Consider the following 16,355-nt stretch of genomic DNA (forward strand, 5'->3'; position numbering starts at 1 on the left):
GTTGTTTTTCTGAATGTGGTTTCTTTTTTTTTTTTTTTCAATTACAGAGGTCTACTTCCTAGAATGAAGTACGTAACCCAGATATCTTGTGTGACTTTCAACTGCATAAAAGTATCTACTGATCCTCTCCATTTGTATGCACCCCCAGATACCTCATATTAAATACATCAGAACTAAATTCTTCATATCCTCCTAAGTCATCTCTCCTGTGTTTCCAATGTCTTAATGGCTCTACCAACCATTCAATGTAGGAATAATCCAAGACTCTTCCTTTTTACCTTCCCTCTACATTAGTTAGGGTTCCCGAAAGAAACAAAACCAACAAGATATATAATATAATAGAGAGATTTTATTTTAAGGAATTGGCTCACATAATTGTGGAGTCTTGGCAAGTCCAAAATCTGCAGGGTAGGCTGGCAGACTGGAGATCCAGGGAAGAGCTGCAGTTCACACCCAAGTTGGCTGGCAGAATTCCCTCTTCTTCTGGGGAGATCAGTCTTTTTTCTAGGAAGGCCAAGTGAGTGAATGAGGCTCACCCACATTATGGAGGATAATCTGCTTCACTCAAAGTCTATTGATTTAAATCTTAATCTCCTCTAAACAATGCCTTCACAGAAACATCTAAAATAATGCTTAGTCAAATATCTGAGTACTGTGGCCCAACCAGGCTGACACATAAAATTACCCATCACACTCCCTCATGAAAAAATTGATTACCATTTCCTACCTATCTTACATATTTATATCTATGTTCAGTCTCTTCATCCCTTTACCCAATAACCCAGGCTATTATCCCCTGCCTTGACTATTGCAAAATTCGCTTAACTCTCGGACTCCAACATTTCTCTCCTAATCCGTTCTCCACACTAAGTGGAATGATTATTTTCATTATGCTAATTCTATTTTTAAAATTATTAACTATCTCCCCTTCACTTCCTGGAGAGTCCAACATCACTAGCATGATACATAAGTTCCTCATTGATCTGATTGTTGAATGTTTCTAATCTTTCCTTTCACCATTCTTCTAGATACCCAAACCTCCAAATATATTAAATTACTTGTAGTTCAATGTACTGACTAATTTATGCATCCATATATTTGTAAATACTATTCTGTTTAGCCTATGTCCCTAGTGCTTCTCTGATTCTTTCTTTTCTTGGCCTTATTCATGCTTTAAGATTCAGCTCAATCACTACCTTCTGCAGGATGCCTTCTATCGTATCATAGGGATTAAGTAGCTGTCCACTCATTCAATTACAGGAGCAGCCTGTGTTCTATTATTAGCTGAGTTAATACACAGAAAATGCTTAAAACAGAGTCTGGAATAGAGCAAATGTTTTTTACTATTGGCTGCTATTATTATTAATAAGAGTATTTATAGCAGTCACAACAAATTGTATGCTGGGTGATTTGGCCATTCCTATCCTTGTAGATTCTCAGTTCCTAACACAGGTGTGACACACAATAGGTAATAAATATGTGTCAGTGAATGAAAGAAATTTTCAGTACTAGAGACATATGATGTTTCCTGAAAAAAATTCCTTTGTACAAAAAATCTCAGGCCCAATGCCAGATGTCTCAGACTTCAAACAAGAATAGGTGAATTTTTCAATGTGATTTTACTAAAAGCCTTAAATAAAATTAAAACAGAATTCATTACATATTATGGACATTTTGACATTATCTTTTGCCAGTCATATATCTATAGAATATGTGATATATTACTAAGAATACTTCAGGAAATGGCTATGCAATAAAATGTCACTAAAATTATCTCAATCTTCTTTCTGAACTTTCTAGGTAATTTGCAGATTACTTTATTCAAAACCTTACAATACACATTGTTATTTTCTTTCCATCTAATTGTACCACATTTTAACTTTACAGAAATCTTCTTGTCTTTTATAATTTACCAATCCTTTTTTTTTCCATTTCTGACTCCTAAAAAAAAAATCTTATAAAGAGTTCAAGTCAACTTTGACCCATGCTAATGGCTTAAGAAGACAGTGAGTGATAGGTGAAATGTAGCAATCAACTTCTAGTTTCTTTTATTTTAAAATAAGTGGGAATACCCTTTAAATAAGGAAGCACATTTATATTTTTATGATCATAAAAATTGGATTTTTTACATTATTTAAAAATTATATGGAGGAAAAAAAACTATATTTATGTCTTTTTTTTTTAAAACTCCCAATCTCACTTATATATTCTGCTTGTGTATTTTTGTGTTTTGAAAGTTCATTATATGTTCTGAATATATGTTCTAATATGTTTATCAGACATGTGATTTGCAAATATTTTCTCAAATATTTTCTCTCAACAATTCACAGGTACACAGTACAGGGGTTTATTTTAATGATAAGGAAGAAGCAATCCAACCAAAATATATAAGAAATTTAAGCTTTTTCCAGTTAATGAATGGTCTCAAAATTCACACACAAAAAACTGACTTCAGAACAAGGAGAAGCAGACCAATCCAAAACCAGAGTTGAGAATTTTTTAATTTTATCTTTGTAACTATTAAAACAGAAGGATATAGAATCAGTAGAGATATATCAAATTAGAACAAAAGGAATAGCAAATGACCATATGTAAATCTACAAATCTGTTTCTAATTGTACTTTATTTTCAAATACACATGGGGTATATATAAAAATTTAATACATGCTGAACCATAAAAGTAGTCTCAAAAAGTATCAAAGTATTTAAATCATACATGCATATATACTTATTTAGAACAAAATGATAATGTTAGAAATCGTTTTTTTAACTTAGCATAAAAATTAACATATGTTTAGATACCAAAGAACACACTTCCAAAGAACACACAAAACTAACCAGAAATCACAGTTGAAGTTATAAAATATTTTGAACTGAATTACAAATATTGCATATCAAACTTTTGTTATGAAGCCAGAGATAAGCTTAGAGACAAATTTGCAAGTTTAAGTGCAAAAAAGAATCATTTATTGTGATAACAATTTCAAGAAGTTAGAAAAAAAAGAAGCAAACTAAACCCACAGAATGTACCAGAAAAGAAATAACAAAAATAAGATGAAAAGCTAATGAAGTAGGAAACATGTCAACATTAGAAAAAAACTTGAACAGCCAACAGTTGGTTATTTGGAAAGACTAAGAAAACCCAGAAATATTGATTGAGGGGGAAAAAAAGAAAGAATCACAAATAACCAATATCAAGAATCAGAAAGAGAATATCACCACAAATAGAGAAACGTTACTAAGATAAAAAATAGGGTTGGGCACCTGGGTGGCTCAGTGGGTTAAAGCCTCTGCCTTTGGCAGAGGGATCTGCATTGGGGCTCTTTGCTCAGCAGGAAGCCTGCATCTTCTCTCTCTCTCTCTCTGCCTGCTTCTCTGCCTACTTGTGATCTCTGTCTGTCAAATAAATAAAATCTTAAAAAAAAAAATGGAGTTTATGAACAATTATATGCCAGTAAATTTGAAAACATAACTTTATCAAAACTGCCAGAAAAATGAGTAATCTGAAGAGTTTTATAGCTATTAATAAACTGAATTCATAAAGAAAAAACCTACCCACAAATCTTAAGGAGTAACTGGGTGGCTCAATCAGTTAAGCGTCCATTTTCAGCTCAGGTCGTGATCCCAGGGTCCTGGGATGGAGCCCCACACTGTGTTCCCTGCTCAGTGGGGAGTCTGCTTCTCCTTCTTCCTCTGCCCCTACTCCCCTGAAAATGCTCTCTCTCACTCTCTCTCAAATTAATAAATAAAATCCTCTTTAAAAAAAGAGAGAGAGAGAGAAACTTAGGATAAGATTGCTTCACTGGTAAAAATTTTTCAAATATGTAAAAAGAAAAATGGAAATTTAAACAAACTCTTCCAAAGAACAGAAAAATAAGAAATACTTTCAAGGTCATTCTATGAAAGCAGGGTGACTGTGGAACCAAATCTGGAAAAAATACCATAAGAAAGAAAATTACAGGTCAATTTCTTTTGTGAAAATGAACCCCAAATTTTAAACAAAATAATAGAAAATTAAATCTAGTAAAAATTTAAAAGTATTATACATCTAGGCAACATTAATTTTATATCAAGAATGCAAGATTAGTTTCATACTAAAAAATAAATATATGAGTTAAGGAATAAATGAAAAAATTTATATAACATTTCCATCAACACAAAATTTGTTAAAAATTTTCACCTAATCAATATAAAATCAGCAAACTAAAAATATGAGAATTCCTTAATGTAGAAGATATTTTCAGTATACACACACACATACACAAAATACACATAATCAGAATATATATACTCCTAAAAATTATAGGCAATATGGTATAGAAAATAGGCAAAAAATTTCTTGAGTAGACCATTAGCAAAAGAGTGCATCCTAACATCCAATAAATATGAAAAGGCACTCAACCTCATTAGCCACCAGAGAATGCACATTAAAGTCATGTTGAGATTGCCCTATATAACCACCAAAGCTTCTAAAATTAAAAATCATGAGAGTACAATGCTGGTGAGGATGTAAACAAGTAAAATTCTCATATGTTGTTTGTGGGAAAACAAATTATCTGCTAAGGTATCTGCTAAACTTGAATACATACAGACATACATATATGCACACATACCCACAATATATACATTCCTGTAACAGTAATTCAATTCCAAGTTATATACACAACAAAAATGCATACATATGCACACCAAAATATGCATTTAAAATGCAAAAATAATGCAGACAATCTAAAAAGTTTACCCACCACTACCCATCAATTTAATAGGTAATTAATTATATAATATTCATACAATGGTGCATTATAAGGTTAAACAAACAAACTACAGAGAAAAATCTCACAAAAACAAAGTTGAGTGAATGAAGCCAAATAGAAAAAAGAAAGAAAAAAAGAAAGTCTAACTAAGCTTAAAATTATTGAATTAATACAAACTATGTTCTCTAACCCAAACAGAATTAAGTTAGAGATCAGTTAATAGAATGAAGTTTGGGAAACTTCACAAATTTGTGGAAATTAAGCAATATACTCATGAACAGCCATTTAAAGACAATTATTCTTCCTTGTCAATAAATTACAAGAAAAATTAGACAATACTTTGAGAAGAATAGAAATAAAAACACAGTACAAGTGAATTTATTTGGTGCAGTAAAAATAGTGTTCAGAGGGAAACGTATTCCAGAAAATGCTTATATTAAAAAATAAGAAAGATTTTAAATCAATAACCTAAAATTCCATCTTACAAAACTAGGAAAAAAAAATCAAAGTTAAGTCAAAACAAGCATAAAGAAACAGATAGGATTTGTGGAAAAATTGAAATAGGGAATAGCTAAATAATCGAAAAATAATAGCAAAATCAAAAGTTGGGTCTTTGAAAAGACCAGCAAAACTGACAAACTTTTAGTTAGGCTGACCAAGAAAAAAAGACATGATTCAAATTATTAAAATCAGGAATAAAATAGAAGGCACCATTACTTTCTTACTGAAATAAAAATGATTATAAGAGAATATTATTAACAACTTTATGCAACAAAATTAGCTGGATGAAATTGACAAATTCCAGAAACCAAATGACTCATGAAGAAAAAGGAAATTTGTATGGACTTATAAAAAGAAAAAACATTGAGTTGCTACTTAAAAACCAACTTATCGCAATGAAAAGCCCAGGCCCAGATGGCTTTACAAGTGAATTTTACAAAATACTTTAAGAATTAATTCCAATCCTTCCCAATATCTTCCAAGAAATAGAATAGGGTAGAACACTGAGACTAGTATTATTGTGATACCAAAACCAGAAAAATGCATCACAAAAAGAACAACCACAGACCAATATCCATTATAAATATATATGTAAAAATCCTCAACAAAATAGTAGCACACAAAATCCAGTTACATATACAAAGGATTATACATACCATGACCAAGTGAAATCTATCCAAGAATACAAGGTTTGCTTTAATATCTAATATCAATTACTACAACATACCTTATTAGGGGATAAAAATATATGTTTATAAAAATTTAAAAATTAAAAATTAAAAAAAAAGGCAAAACCACAGCATAATACAAAGAGAGGAAGAAAAGGTATTTAACATAATCCAATGCACTGTAATAACAAAGCAGATTCAACAAACTACAAGTGCAAGAGAATATCCTTAACCTAATAATGATAATGTATGAGAAACTCACAGCTCCCACCCTACTTAATAACGAAAGACTGACTGAATACCTCACCCTTAACATCAAGAGCAAAGCAAAGCTGTCCTCTCTCTTACCATTTCTATTTAATTCTTTACTGGAGGTTCTTTCTAGGGCAATCAGGCAGGAAAAGTAAATGCACCCAGTTGCAAAGAAAGAAGTAAAACCATTTCTATTCTTGAATGACAAAATCTTATTTCTAGAAAACCCTAAGGATTTCACACAATATACTATTAGAATTAATGAATGAGTTCAACAAAGTTGCAGGATGCAAAATTAACATACAAAAATCAATTGTATTTCTATAAACTAGCAATGAACAATATAAAAATAAAATTAAGGGAATAATTAAAAATAATTTACAATGGCATGATAATAAAATACATGATAAATTTAATAAAAGTAATGTACTTTTTATTGAAAACTATAAAATATTTTTGAAAAATTTTAGAGGAGATTTAAGTAAATGGAAAGGCATCACATATTCACATTCATAGAATGGAGGATTTAAATTATTAAGGTGGTGATACGTCCTAAATTGATCAGCAGATTCAGAGAAATTCTTATCAAAATCTTGGATGCTATTGTGGCACAACTGACAAACTGACCCTAAAATTCATAGAGAAATTTACGGGACTCAGAATAGGCAAAATAATCTTGAAAAAGAGAAACAAAGTTTAAGGACACAAGCATTCTGATTTCAAAACCTACTACATTGTTAGGATATTCAAGACAGTATGGTATTGGCATGAAGATAGACATATAGATCAATGGAATACAATTGCGAGTCCAGAAATAAACCCTTATAAGTATAGTCAATTGATTTTCAACACCGGTGCCAAGACAGTTAAATGGGGGAAAGAACGGTGCTTTAATAAGAACTGCTAGGACAAATACTTATATGCCAAAAATAAATTTAGATTCCTATCTCACAGCATACACAAAAATTAACTCCAACTGATCACAGACCTATATAAGGGCAAAAATTATTAAAATCCTAGAAGGAAGCAGAAGAGTAAATCTTTGTGATCTTGGGTTAACAATGATTTCTTAGATAGGCTACCATACACACACATACAAATGTACACACACACACACAAATATTAGATGAATAGGAATTCACTAAATTGAAAAATCTTATGCTTCAGAGAATATATTTAAGAAGTGAAAAGACAAGAAGACAAGAAGAATATTTGCAAATAATATATCAGATAAGGGACTTTTATCAAGAATATATAAGAAAATCTTTCAACTCATCAATAAAACGATAATCAAATTAAAATCAGAAAAAGATTTCACAATACATTTATCAAATTAATATAAATGTATAGTTAATAAATACATAAAAAGATGCTTAACCATATTAGTAATTAAGGAAATGGAAAGCAAACCCACAATCAAATTCATGTCAGGCTCATTAAAATATTACATGGAGCACTGGGTGTATGTATGAACAATGAATCTTTGAACACTGAAAAAATAAAATTAAATTTAAAAAATTAAAAAGACAAAGAGTAATAAGTACTGGAGGAGAATTGAAGAGATTGGAACCCTTATGAATTGGTGATGAGGCTGTAAAATGGTACAGTCACTCTGGAAAATGGTCTGGTAATTTCACAAAATATTAAACATGGAGCTCCTACATAAGGCAAAAATTTCACTCATAGCTATCTGCCCAAGAGAATTAAAAACATACACCCACAGAAAAAATGTACACAAGTGTTCCTAGAAGCAGCAGTCATAACAGCCAAAAAGTGGAAACTAATAAATGTCCATGAACTGATAAGTATATAGCCTAATGTGATATATCCATGTGATGGAATCTTACTCAGCATTAAAGAAAGAATGAATACTGATACAGACGAAAACATGGATAAACATTGTAAGCATTTTGCTATGTTAACGAAGCCAGTCACAAAATACATATAATGTATGGTTCCATTTATACAAAATGTCCAGAATATGTTTATTCATAAACACAGAAAGAGATGAATGGTTGCCAGGGACTGAGATGGGAAGGGCATAAGGAGTGATACAGGTTAATGCAAATAGGTTTTGAGGGTAATAAAAATGTTCTAAAATTAGATAGTGCTGATGGTCGCCCAACAATATAACTGTAATAAAAACCAATAAATATTTTTGCAGGGTATACTTTATAGTATTCAACTAATAGCTCAATACAGCTATTATAAAGATAGAATAAAAGCAATTCATTTTATATAAGAATCAGCAATTAAAAAAAAATCTATTATCATCAAAGGCAGAATAGTGGTTCTTTCATGGGGATAGGATGGAATAATGAGCAAGGTGCCTGTGTGCTGGTCTTATCCCATATATGAGATGTGTTGTGCTTACATGGGTATGTGATATTTGTAAAACACCATGAAGCTGTTCATTTAGGATGTGTGTGTGTGTGTGTGTGTGTGTTTGACTTAAAATAGTTTACTTTGTGGTGCCTGAGTAGCTCAGTTGGTTAAACATCGACTCAACCTCAGCTCAGGTCATGATCTCACGGTCATGAGATCAAGCACTGCATTGGGCTTTGCACTGGGCATAGAGCCTTCTTGAGATTCTCGCTCTCCCTCTCCCTGTCCCTTTCTCTCCCCTTCCCCGCTCATGCATGTTACTCTCTCTCTCTCTCCAAAAAATACATACATACATACATGCATATAAAAAAAATAGTTTACTTAAAATTAAAAGTTAAAAAAGGTCTGCAAGAACTTTGGAAAAATTGAAGGTGAGAAAATGGAGAGAGGAAGTCTGAAGAGAACCTGTAGGTCACTCTTTAGAGAGAGTATCTCTTTTGTGGGTCATTTAAGCCATAGCCAGGAAATACAATGGAAGGAAGAAAAAATGTTAAGTTTTCAAGGCATTAAAAAATACTTGATAGTGGGTGCCTGGGTGGCTCAGTGGGTTAAGCCGCGCCTTCGGCTCAGGTCATGATCTCAGAGTCCTGGGATCGAGTCCCGCATCGGGCTCTCTGCTCAGCGGGGAGCCTGCTTCCCTATCTCTCTCTCTGCCTGCCTCTCCATCTACTTGTGATTTCTCTCTGCCAAATAAATAAATAAAATCTTTAAAAAAAAATACTTGATAGTATTAAAAGCTGCGGCTACTTTGGAAAACAGTTTAGCAGTTTCTCAAAAGGTTAGATATAAAACTATTATATGACCTAGCAAAAATTTATGAACTAAGGCAGCATTATTCATAATAATCCCAAGCTGGAGACAAATTAAATGTCCATTAAGTTGTGAATAAGTAGACTAACTGATACATTCATACAATTGAATGTTATTCAGTGATAAAAAAAAATAACTACTGACATATGCAATATCATGAACGAACCTCAAAAACTTTCTCAAAAATTAATGGTAAAAGAATTCAGACATAAGAGACCACATATCATGATCTCATTTATGTGAAATTTTCAGAAATGACAAATTTGTAGAGACTTCAATTAAATTGCCTAGAGGCTGGAGTGACAATAGGGATTCACCATATATGAGACTGTAAGGTATCTTACTGAAGGAATAAAGATATTCTGAAAGGGATATGTGGTGATGATTGTTTTACATTGTAAAGTTTCTAGAATTCATGGCTGTATTCTTAAAATGGGTGGATTTTGTTACATAAAGTATGGATTAATAAATAATGTTAAAATACTGATAGTGATACTCATAGTCTCCTCTGGCTTATAGAAAAAACTACTGCCACTAAAAAACAAACAAAACACAGTAAAATCTTTTTTTACCAACACCTGGCCAACTATTCCTGCAATGGTCTATACAGACTTTGTCAAACCTTGACTAATGGACAATTATTATACACAGCCGAATAAGAGCTAAAAGCAAAGTCGATAAAATCAGATGGCTCTCATACAAATCCCACATCTCCTATTTGCTGCTTATCTACCATGAGGCAAATCACTTAAGCTCTGTAAACTTCAGTTTCCTCACTGTAAATCCTGGATAATAATAGTACTATGTTATAGGGTGTCAAAAGAATTAAATGGGGTCATTTGTGTAATGCCTAGTACAATGTCTGTTACAGAGTAGACAGTAAATGTTGGCTTCCTTTATTATCACTATTATTTGGGGAAATAAAATGATCTCCACACAGAAAGAGACCATTTAAGAAGAAACCACTGAATTTACCATGCAAGAGTTTGTTTCTTGTCCATGACAATAAAGGAACAAAATAATATAAACCATAGGCTAAGAAAACAGTGAAGGAAGTGGCAGAAGATATAAAGGATATTAAACTTTGGCAGATGGAAAGCATATGGTTTACCCAGCCAAGTGGAAAAAGCTAAATCTGAGCAAGGGTATAGAAGAAATGAACCGATTATACACTGAGAGAGGCTCAGAATTTGGAGATACTAGCTATTTTTGAAAGCTAGACTTAAAAAAGACGAAGAAAGCCAGAGTATACACTTTGGAAAGTCTAAACCAAAGAGCAGAGGATTTGAAGATGCCAAGGGATAGCAAAGAACAAGAGTGTGAAATACTGTTATTTGGAAACCAACGGATTAAGGAAGCTCTACACGCTGGAACATCAGAGCCTCAGATTCATCTCTTCCCTCACTATGGTCCAGGGCACCCACATCTCTGACAGCAGAGTTTTTCACTTCCCACTTCTCCACCGTCCTGAAGGGTAAGGGAAAAAAATTAGCAATGGAAACAAATGGAAAGGTCATTTCAGTGGGAGAGAATCTTGCCAAACATCTTGATTCCAGTCCAATCACTCAATGGTGAAGGCCAGAATCAGAAGTTCTATTCTGTGTCATGCGCAAAACTTCTCTAAGAGCTTCACTATCATACAGCTGTAAAGAAAGTCTCTTCTCAAAATACTTGAGAAGTTTCTAATTTGACAGGTAAGCATCATGCTCACAAACAGAAAAAAAAATGGAACTCAAAGAAAATGGATAGTACAAATAAAAATTTAAAACGGTATAATAAATCTTCTTAAAGAGCTAGGGGGAATCGTTGTACCCATGAACTCAGAATAATAATCTATAGAAAGAAATGTTCAGAGCACTTGGAATTAAAAGTAATATAGAAATAATATTTTAACAGAAGCTCACAAGGAAGAAAAGAGGTAAAAAAACAAAATTAAAGATGAGAAGATGGGGGGCACCTGGTTGGCTCAGTTGGGTAAGCACCAAACTTTTGATTTTGGCTCAGATCATGAGATCGAGCTCTGCCTCAGGCTCTGCACTCAGTGGGGAGTCTGCTGGAGTTTCCCCCTCTTCCTCTGTACCTCCCCCAACTTGTGCTTGCTCTCTCTCAAATAAATAAATCATTTTAAAAAATGAGGTTCAACACTTAACTCATACGAGTCAACAAGAAAAGAAACAAAGATTATAGGAAAATGGACAGAGAAAATTATCATAGAAATAATATTTGAAAGAAAATCCGCACTAACTCCACACTAATCCACATGTAAGTTTCCAGAATGAGGAGACAAATCTCCTAGAACAAACAAATTAATTAAAAAGACCAACATAAGAAATATTTTGATTAGTTTTCAGAGTATTAGGGATAAGATTATTAAAATTTTCCAGAAAGAAAAAATGTATATCAACACTAATGAAAACTAGACTACCTTTAGATGTCTCAAGACATCTAAAACTGAAAACAGGAAGAAAATGAGAAATGCCTTCAGCATGGAGAAAATCATTTCCAACCTAGAATTCGCTATACAGGATAAAGTTCAACTAGCTCTGAAAATAAGTTAAAGGAATGTTCTGCTATGCAAGTCTTGATTTTTTTCCTCAAATTTTTTATTTTCCCTTTATACTTTTCAGAACACTATTGGAGAAGATAACTCTACAAAAAATAGAAAGTAAACTTAGAAAGAAGAAAATATAAGATAGGCTATGGAAAACTGGGGACCCAATACATTATAAAGGCTAGAGTTTTGTCAAGATAGGGTGTAGGTAAGAATTTAGAATGACAGATTTGAAGCAGGCTTAAAGGCAAAAAGCTAGGTTTAGCACAGAAAGATGAAGCATTCTGTGAGGTATTTACCCATTTTTAAAAATACTGATAGAAACATCTAACAAGCTTAACCATACTAATAAAAATTTTACAGTTCTATTGGTAACGTTGAATGGTATTGATAATAAATATATTTTTAAAAAAGAATCTAACATTTTTGAAAATTGGTTAGCTCCAAGAAAAAAAAAGTTTATAAAGGATCTTATAAGAAAGGAAATACAATGATGATGGACTTTATGATTTAGCTGTGAAAATAATTACATGGGAAAATACCATAAGTTGTGGATATATATTTAACCAAAAGTTTTGACAGAATTCTGTTTAAAGGATGAGATTATAGCAGTTACAGAGTGGGTTTAATGTTATTTTTCCTTTAGAACTATGTATATGATCTACTTTCATTTGTTAATCAGATCCCAATATCATTTCCATTGACTTCATTTAAATCATCATTTGTATAATTTACATTTCTCTCTCTTTCTCTCTTTTTTGGCAACATCATATCATTAAGTTAAATAAGCAGTACTCCTGTAGTAAAATTATTAAAGCAACTTTACCATGTTCTCACTTTTCTTTTAAGTGCCATTGATATGTATACCTTTTCCCCCCAGTCCCTATTTCCACGTAGAGGATCAGGCAGGCTCCAGGACTTCATTGGTAACCCTAGGTATTAAGTTTCAACTCGCAATTTAGAATGCCAAGAACCAGATAATAATTGAAACCTTCAACTTAAAGTTAATCTTTCCAACTTCTAGATATGTTAGCAGAAAAATTCTGTAGTCTCTTGAATGTGCATGGCCTAAGCTTTCTTCCCCTCTTTCCTTCTATGGTATCTATATGACATGTTTATATCATTTCTATTACTATCAAGATTTTCTGCCATTTCCAGCCAAGGTTAAAGAAAGTTAGGTTAAGAGATATGTGGGGGCTGGGGAAAGCAAAAATTTCTCAAATGATTGTTCTTATGGAATGGTTTCAAGCTCTTTGTTCCAGGGAAATGCCGAAATCTAACTTTTTCCCCCCTATGTTTTAGAGAATTCTTTTGTGGGATTTCTCCAATTTTAACACTCATGACACAATCATTCTAATCATTTTGGCTCATGTCTTAATATTTCCCATCAATTTCTGCAGTGTTCTCATGGTGTGGCAGAAGTCCTCATGTGGCCCCCTCTTCTGACCCAGGCTGCTATTGCCAGACTCTTGTCTCTTAGTTCCCTTTACAACGTGGGTCAGACCTCATCCATTGTTTTCCTGTATTACAAGGAACACATTTCAAGCTGTCCTAGCAGTCCAGCTGAAAATTCAAGATCAGGAGCAGCAGATCCACCTATATCCCTTTGTTTGGGATAATCAGAATCCAACCATGCTCTTTCCAAAGAAGTCATTCCCCTCAAATTCTTTATAGTTTCCTAAAACTTGACCCATTTATAGTCTTGATTTGTGTAATTAATCTAATTATTTTTGATCATCTACTTTAAATTTCTATTATCATGTCTCAATCAAAATGAAGACAACAATAGTCCCATTACAAACATATAACATCTGACCAATTAGAAAGATGATGAACTATACAAATACAAGGTAGACATTAGGGTTAATTGTTGGGGGAGATGCTTCAGTGGACACTAATTTCATAATTGATTGGTTTATTTGTGAATAATTTTCAGATTATAATGACTTTTGCTTTTATATCCAACTTTGCATATTAAAAACCCAATTATACTAAAAGCCAAAGTAAAGAGGACATCTTGTATTTAAAGAAGGACAAACACCAGACATGGCAGGTATAACTCTTTGTTGGCTCTTCATTAATTCATAGTTTTTCCACATAAAATGTTCTCAAAGCAAATTATTTGATCTCTTTCATGGTACATTCCTCTCTTATGTCAATGTTTTATATAATCAGTTCTATGGATACTGTAAAGGCCAAGGTATAGTTTTACACAAGAAACCATTCAAGATTCTAGCTTACTTTCTTAACTCTAGATTCTTCCCTAATAATCCACAAAATGGGCAACTGTTGACCTAATCTTCCTAAAGTACAACTCTGATCAGATCATCACACAATAGAAATACTTCAGTGACTCCCTGCTGATAATAAAATAAAATTCTAATCTATTCTCCTGGCACCAAGGCTCTTTAGGATATGACCATCACTTTCTTTACCAGCCTAGTATGTTTCTACAGCCTTTACAATTCTCGCAATCCTTCTATGCCAAAGTTACACAACCACTTCCAGTTCCAAAAAACGTGTTCAACACTTCTCATAACTTGGGCATTACGTGTATGATCCCCTAGGACTGGAATGCCTAGAAAACACCCATGCATGTACCCTTCTCTATTATACAGATTTGTAAAAATTAAGGAAACTCCTCCACATTCTCACCACTCAGAGATAACTATCATTGACCATTTGATGTTCATTATTCCAGACTAATTTCTATTTCTATATATTCATAAATTCATAAATGTTTTAGGAAAGCAGAATACTTAAAACTAGCTTTTTTCATTTAATAACATTGTGCCTCCTCTATATAAATACACATACATCTACTTCTCTATCTCTATCTCTGCCTCTAAAAGAGGACATAAAGAAAAAAAAGAAAGAAACACAAAGGAATAACATACAACATAATATATATACCTACCCAAGTTTTTGTGCAATTAAAATTTTTTAGTACAAACATATAGGAATACAATTTCTATTTTAAAGTAATGTACCATTTTATGGCTATTGATACATATCACTAAACTGCAACAGTATACAATAATGTTCATTTTTCCACAATTAAAAAATGTGAATATTAATATAAGAAATTACCAATTTGATGGGAGAAAGCCAGAAATTTAATAGGCATTTAAAAATGTTTTAATAGGTATTTTTATTATTGAGATTAAGCATTTCATATACATTTATGTTCAGCTATTTTATTGTATAATTTTGCCTCCATTGAAAAGCAAGCTGTTTTTAAGCTAAAGCTGCATATGTGTTTACCTTTCAAGGACTATTTCTTTCTAAATTATAGTATGTAGCAAATAAATTAAAAACAAACAGCAAGATTATTCTGGCAGAAAAAGAAAAACCTTTTAAATAGAGGAGAAGGTGAAGCCAAGAGAACAACCAAGGACACAGTGGCTTAGATCTACTCACTATAGTACAAAGAAAGACTCACTATAGTGTACTGAAACACATATGAACATATACATAGTATTGAATCATCAAAAATGTTTAAATTAGTTTAATGTTAAGAAGGGAATGAAATTGTGTACATTTAAAAATATTTCCATCTAAATTATTAGTACTTGGTATTTGAAAAAATACTCAGTAGTCTGGAAGTTTCACTCATATGAATGCCTTATTCCTGAGGTAAAAGACAAATAAAGCATCGATTTATTATTTTATTGCTTTATTATAAGATTAATTTGTATACACACAGCTCTATGACCATAGAATATAATTTTGGGTACATTTCAAAATGATTTGGACTTTTCAACTCCCATATATCTCTAAACTATAATAAACAAGAATACAGTACAAACTGGAGGCTCCAAATTATTTATTTTTAACCTTGAATTTGTGCATAGCCTTTTAGCTGAGCAAAGATGCAGTAATTTTCTAAAAAAGGAAAAAATATTAACTGATTTTCACTATCATGGTAAAAACATGGCTCAGGAGAACACATAATATAGTAGTAACTCAAGATTTTGTTGAATAAATACCACTTAAAGCAAAGTGAAGTGTTTAGTTTTATGAACAAGGACATGCTAAAATCAAATAATTACTATGTCCACTTAAAAAATAGTGAATCAAATATTAAATACTTTGTATATTTTTGTATATATATACAATATTTTGTGTATATATATATATACACAATATTTGTATATTTTGTATATTTTTGCTGATATAATAAATAGCACTATGGAGATGAGAGGACATGCAATATGATCTAAAGAGAAAAATCTTAGACAAAGATTGAAAACACCTAGGCTTTAGTCCTGTGGCTCATCTAATAATTTCATAATATTAAACAAACCACTTGACCTTCCTCAGCGTCATTTTCTCCAGTTCTAAGTGGTATAGTAGTAACTCCCTATGAAGCACAGATGGTTGTTATAAAGATAAAATGAGATGATAGCTATAGAAGTGCTTTCAAATATAAAG

This window comes from Mustela putorius, unplaced genomic scaffold, assembly GCF_011764305.1.
Source record: "Mustela putorius furo isolate JIRA1106 unplaced genomic scaffold, ASM1176430v1.1 tig00537350_pilon_pilon_pilon, whole genome shotgun sequence".
Lineage (NCBI taxonomy): Eukaryota > Metazoa > Chordata > Mammalia > Carnivora > Mustelidae > Mustela > Mustela putorius.